This window comes from Pempheris klunzingeri, chromosome 9, assembly GCF_042242105.1.
Source record: "Pempheris klunzingeri isolate RE-2024b chromosome 9, fPemKlu1.hap1, whole genome shotgun sequence".
Lineage (NCBI taxonomy): Eukaryota > Metazoa > Chordata > Actinopteri > Acropomatiformes > Pempheridae > Pempheris > Pempheris klunzingeri.
The window spans coordinates 20,915,437-20,922,584 of NC_092020.1; positions in this window are offsets into that span (position 1 = coordinate 20,915,437).

The window sequence follows — 7,148 nt, forward strand, 5'->3', positions numbered from 1 at the left end:
ACAGTCATTCTCATAATACTGGGCAGACTGGCCATCTTCACCTTTTTCAATAAAGCAAAACATGACATGAAAGTATTCCCTAAGAAATGTTGGTGTACAAAATGAAATGCTATGAAAGTACGCATCATCAAGAGCTCTCTATCTTTTGAGATATCTTGCATTATGAGTTGTTTACAGCCTTAATGTTGCGAGGCAGGGAATGGTCTTCACGTCCCTGTACAGTGTTTCTGTTAGAAGTCACTCAGCCCCAAAAGTGTTTCATTAGCCCAGTTTCACCTGCAGGGGTTTCTGAATATTTTATGGAACTGCCCTCAGAAAGAAAAGACATTTTTGGGTGTCACCTGGTGTTTTTACTGCAGAAACTAACATCTGGGTCAAGCAGGAAAGATTTATTATCTTCATCAAAGATGACGAGGAGCTCAAAAAGACTGTCATGAGTCTGACAGGTGTGTGTGTGTGTGATTCTTTAACAGATCCTTAACAGATTCTGCTTTAACAGTATCAATTCATGATCCATTTTTACATCTTACATTCATGGTTGTCTAATATTTGGGTCAGTACAGTAAATTTTGTCTTACTATTACTCGATTACTGGAATCAAGTGTATTATGTTGTTTCTTGACCTCTACTGTCACACGTTTCATTTCTGTCACCCGCTTTTATGCTGTTGTATATGTGCAAAAAAATTCTTATCTGACTGAATGTTTTTATTCTATAGCATTTGTGCAATCAACTGAAGCCCATTACTGAAGCAATACTCTATCCATTGATCCATTCATTAAAACACTACAAGAAGTAGCACATGCTAAACTTTATAGTCCAGATGTTAAATTCTAATAAACTGTCAGTGAACTTAAACCATCCTGACATACTCTAAATTTACACCACTGTAATGAAAGTCAAGGAAGAAGAGGCAGCTACATGTCTGCATTTGATTCCTACAAAGCTCCACTCATCATAAGTGTATGCTCTACATTATATTTGACGTGTACTTTATAAGGTAAGCAGTGTAATTCTTCATGGCTGAACTGGCCACTGGAGGTCCCTCTTACACCAAGATTGCCGGATCAGTGAAAGCCCATTTGCCGCAAGGCGAGACATCTCTCAAATGTGTCTTCAATTAGCGGGCTGCAGTCAACACCATCCTCTGACTTGGAATGTCAGCTGAGCTGTAGATAACCTTTTAGGTTTTCTTTTATCTCACCATAAAAACCCCAGTGAGGGACTGCTCTATTATGGATGTCCTGCACAGATTTATAAAGCAGAATCAGAGTCACAGATAGCAAAAAAAACTTTTCACTTCACTTTTGATATGAGTCGTGTTGCTGTGATTGAGTTATGGGCTGCTCCTGCATGTGGAGCTTTCTTTTCAGTGTGAATCGGCCCAGTTGGAGCTGCAATACTTGTGTTCAAGCGACTGGGCTGGTGACCCTGTAATGAAAGGGTAAGATGAAGAAGATGGACTCTTTCAGTGCACAGGTGAAGATTCTTCAGCAGCAGGGTGCGTGGATGAAACACATGCATACGTTACGGTTTCACCAGCAGCGGCTTTGAAAGTTGTTACGGATATAACGTCCAGATATTCAATAGCCATGCGTTTGACAAATTGAATGCTCAAAAAATTACAAAAATTCCACAAGGAATTTTATTCACATCACCGTGGGAAAATCTCACAACTTTAAGTCTGTCATGAGACTGTTCATTTGACTAGTTTGGACTAGTTAATTTGAAGTTGAACTGAAATTCTCCTCACTTTTTTTTGTAAAGAAATGTAAAATGTAATGTCTCTTGTTTTACTGTGCAGCTAAGATGAAAATGTGTGTTTATTGCAGTTTTTGAGATTTCCAGGATCTCAAAGTATACTGTATGTTGCCAGCTGAGTTGTGAGGCCTGTCAGTCACTCCAGCATGGGCTGTTATTTGTGTGGGACAACATACCTATGATCAGTGGTGGAAAGCAAAAACACATGCAAAATAGCTGTAAGGAATGCACCTTTTTCTTATAGTTACTTCTTTGGTTCAGTGGGTGTACTTTGGGCTCCTGGGATAGATCACTGAACAAGAGTCTGTCGCTGAGCAGCGGCTCTAACTCATTCTTTGGTTGTCTGCAGAGTTAACTTCTGACTCAGTCAGACTCTTTAAGTCAGAAGTTAACCTGCCTCTTATGAACAACTGCACATGCACCATACATAGGGAGAATTTTGGATTCACTTCCACTTGTGACTCAAAATGAATGATTTGTTCATGAATCTAGTATAGTAATGCTACACTTTGAGTCATGGCGTGGAGTAACGTATGGAGTGAAGGGTTGTCATAAAAATACAGTAGTATTGTTCAGATTGTAATTGTAATTATGAACAGCCAAGATGGAAAACACGTTCACTTAATAATCTACTTGTAATTCTAAGCCTGAGATATTAGAAATTCCTGAGACGTTTCAGTCGCTGTCACTAAAACACAATATTAGTGCTAAGAGAATCAATTCTGAGTGTCTTGATTGTCTTCTTGTCTGTAAAAATATTTTATTGTTTAACAAGAGGAACCAGTGTTGTCACTAGTACTAAGAATGGCTGTCAATACCGAAAACTAAACAAAACTTAAATGTCTTCCTTTTAGTATTTAGAAAATTTGAATAGAACACAATTCAAAACATGATCACAAGTGGGAAGAGCACATTTCACAGTTTTTATGTGTCTGTTGTCATGGTATCACATGGTATCAGCCAAGTGTGTATCATTTTACACATCAGCTGACATAAGAATACATGCCTTCAGTCTGACACACATACTCATGCATATAGGTCATGTACATGTATGCACTCACTCAGTCACACATGCACCCACTCCCTTAACTCCAGTGTAATATTATTGTAAGGTTTCCCACCTGTCTACAGCTGTCAGCAGGGTCTTCTTGCCACGGATACCTCCCACCTACTGTGTCTGCAGTGTTAACACACAGACACACACACACACACACACACAGCCGCGCACACACACACACACAGTAGTCTCCTCCCCAGCGGGAGAGAGGTCTAGGCGAGCACGATGACCGAGTCGTCCACCGCAGGAATGCAACCGGCTCTTCTGCCAAAATTAGGTATGACAACAAACCTTAAAACATTCAGCAAACAATTATTGAAGCTGAGCTACCCTCCAATTGTAACGTGGCCCATTTTGTGAAAACAAGCTAAGAAAAAGAACAGTAGGAGACCCAAAACTCCTTTTCCCCTCCAAACTAATTCTGGGGTTTTTCCAAAGTCTTCCTCCTATGCTGTCAGATCACTTCCAAAAGTATGTTTTGAATAAAGTGCAAATGTGGTGTGAGGCACGATCACTGTTGATATAATGTGAAAAATATTCTTGTAATTATGTAAATATTAATATGTTCAGGGGTTCATAATGTGGACTTTTCTACAACAATGTGTGGACCCACTGTCAAGTTGTTGTGTGGGAGAGTGGATGGTATTGCTTTGTGGAGCTTTGAAAGAGTGATAAGACAAATAGTTAATTACACATATGGTTGACTGACTGAAAATAGGGTCAGGGTTAGGGTTAGAATCATTTAAGTCATTTATCATGTAAGTTCCAGCTTCTCCTATTGGCGGATCTGTTGCTTTTCTCTGGTCTAAACAATTATAAAGTGAGTAAATTTGGGGGTTTGAGCTGTTGGACAAAACAAGCAATTTGAAGATGTACTCTTCTTTTTTTTCTTTTACTAAAATTGGACTTTTTTTCAGGCTATTTTTAATATTGAATATCTAGAAATGTAGTTTACTGCTAGTTTAATACCTAGTCACTAAATGTTAGTGAAATTTGTATTTTTTTTTCAGGTTGGCTTATACAAGAACTGCATTATTTCATCAGATTCTCATCACAGGTGAGGTTGTAATCAGTAGTACATATTTCCAAAGACCACCAATTCTTGCTACCACATGATGGTAGAAATGTTTGTGTGCCTTTTCAACTTTGACAAAAGCAGACTTGTGTATGAAAACACTTGTGTACACTCTGCATACTATTTGTATTTATACCTTTGTATTTTTATCTAAATGATCCCTCCAAGATCCCCCGTGTATGGTGTTGCATTTGTGATTGGGGCTCTGAAGCCGAGATGTCTTGTATTCCTTATTTTGGTGGCTTGAACTGAAGCTTATTCTACTGCTGCACTGTGTTTAAGTGTCTCAGGATGAGAGTGTCGAGTAAAAGCCTACAATGTAAATGGAAAAAATGTGTGTGAAAGCTCTCCACACATACATGCGTGACTGTGTATGCACTGGATCCTATTTGTGTGTGCATCTGTATGTGTATGTATATATATGTTCTGTGTGTGTGAGTAAATCCTTCTCCACTTGCTCCCCGATGTCTCTGCCAAGCAGACAGGGTGACATGAGAATTGAACCATCTGCGTCTCCCCCGCTGGCCCGATCGCCAAACAGCCAGTAACTCGCTCCAGCTGTCTGGGAATGGAAAAGACGATCCCAAGACGTTCCAAATGAATGGCAACCATGATACAAAAGAATGAAGGGTGCAGAAAAAAACAGAGCGGCGTGAGACGAGGCAGATGTAAGATGGTACTTTCTTTAAGCTACTTGTCTTAACTCGTTTTCAGTGACTGACTTGGCTGCACTGGCCAAAGAAAACCACACTTTTTAACTCCAGAGGCCTCTTCAGAGCACAGACAAGACAGGAAAGCAGGTTTAACCCGTGTTCTTGTGACGCCTCCAAGTCAGGACTGACAGAAACACAGCAGGCTCACAAAAGCTGAGGGAACATAAAAAAATGAGATAAAGGCTGTAAAATTGAGGATACACATATCACTGTCACAGCAGCTGTATTTCTTATCGCTCGGCTTTGTAGCTCTGCGCTAAACAACAACGATTTGAAAATTAAAAACATTCATATCCAACTGCAAAAATATGTTTTATCGGTCCAAGTCACTGTCATAAAAGCCTCACATCTCTTGTAATTGAGACCCCACATGTTAATTTGTTGTTTTTTCCCCCATTCTTTATTATTTAGGGACCAGGTATGGGCACTTCTCCATCTAGAAAGAGTGAACATTTGGAAATTAAAAGGAGCATACTGCGAACTTTTTTAATCCATTTACACCTCATATATCACTTCACTGCAAAAAAACTATTTCGAATACAATACTAGATTCATTTTCATTAACTTTAATTTTATGATTAACTTTTACGCTGATTTCACCATCTACAGACTCTATACTCTTGTCCCTTCTTGTTATGAACTATCACAGGCTGAGTTGTGGTGTGTGAGCATGCCATTTATCATTTGGAGCCGCCAAACATGTGCAAAGTTGATCAATGCCGTGCCCAGCATAAAACAACAGTAACAATATTGGCGCCTCTGCAGTTTGATGAGCCGATGATCCTCACGCAGACATTAGAAGATGGAAAAAGAGCCGAATGGTTGAAAAGTTTAGTTCAGCTGAGCCACTGTCAAAACAGTTGACGCAACGCTGTCAAAACAAGCAGCTGTGAGTAAATCTTTGATTACAGAGAGAGATGTGTATCTGCAGTATTGTTATGGAAACAAAGACATGCACGCTGCTGTATGTTTTCTGTTACAAACCGCTCATGTTTAACCCCTTTGGTGATCTTTAGTAGCGATGCTATCTGGACACAAGCTCAGTAGCCTTCAGCAAACATGGTAGCGATGCTATCGCTACAGAGCTACAGAGCACTGTTAATGTTTTATGATACATTGACAGCAGAAAAAAGGGAAATGCTATATAACATTATGTCAGGCTCAAAGAAATATGGAGCACAAGTTTAGATTTTGTTTACCCATCATCCAAAAACAAGTGGTTTGGATGAGGATCTGCCACCAGTGAATTAATGCGTGTTTTGCTGTCTTTCTGTGTACGTCTCAAATTTGTATTTGGTTTGTTAATTCAGTCCATAAGGCGAATCTTAGGAGCGGTAATGCACAAGATGAAACCTTTGTCAGTGCAAAAGAACAACATTTTCAGCATCAGGCAAGAAACTGAGCCAAAGGGTCATAAATCAGCTCCAGTGTTTCCTGGCTACAAAATGTTCCTCAGCGATTGTAAGAGTGCTGCTGAGGCAAGTGCTTGGACTCCGTTTCTCATCCCCGTAGCCAAAAAAGCTGCCCTGCGTGTCACTGCGGCAGGCACGTTTTACGCCACTGATGCACACTCTGCGCTAGCCTGAAGCCTGAATTTGGTGTCAAAACACAAGGAACATATTTTAATACTATTTTCTGCACAGCGTGGCTTCTGTACATCCATTAAATTGCCTCAGAGCTGAGGTCCAAAGCACTTCAGGACCGCAAGCTCCCCAAAGAAAAATAACACATTCGAGAAGAAGAAAGAATATCTATTCATATGTAGGCCAAGGTATTTTCTTTGCGGCGTGCTCGTGACTTTTTTTTCAATAATTCTATATGGCCAGGTTTAAATCGTGTATTTATAAACGACCATTTTCCCTCCAGGTATTTTCATTGTCAATTAACCCATACGGATTGATGTCAAGGGGTGGTGGTTGACTTCTGGACCCCTAGACAGGTTTGGAGAATGTCTGGCTGTAAAAGAGAGGAAGAGGCGTGTGTGGAGGGTGTGGAGCTGGGAGCTGGGAGTTGTGGGTTTTGGAGACTGGGGGTATACGTATACTATCCATAGTGCTGCTTTTCACAGCATCTGCAAAAGTCCGTTTTTTCAGAAGCACAATGCTTGCTTTGGTTGTTATGTGTTTTTCTGGGGGCCTAAATGCTTATGTAAACTTGTTTAAATAAAAAAAAAAAAAAATTGTAGATACATTGTTTTCCTAGGGTAGCCATGATAGGTTCCACTTTGAGTGTCTCTGGATGTAAGTAATGAGGAAATTTAAAGCTGGAGCTGTGTTTCTTCCTGAGTTCCTTGGAGAACTGTACACTTTCACTGCTATATTTCAGTAATGAACTCTAATTGTACTGTACTTGGGCTCGTTCCAAAACTCTTCAAGGAACATTTTTTGCTGAAATTACACACTAAGCTGGACTCAAATCTGATTAAAAATCCATGAGAATAGAGTGTAATTTCCACAATCTCATCTACAATCTGTAGTCTACAGTTGTTCATCTATCAGGGAGTTCTGTGTTGTTTATTGTAGCACACCATACATGGTTTGCA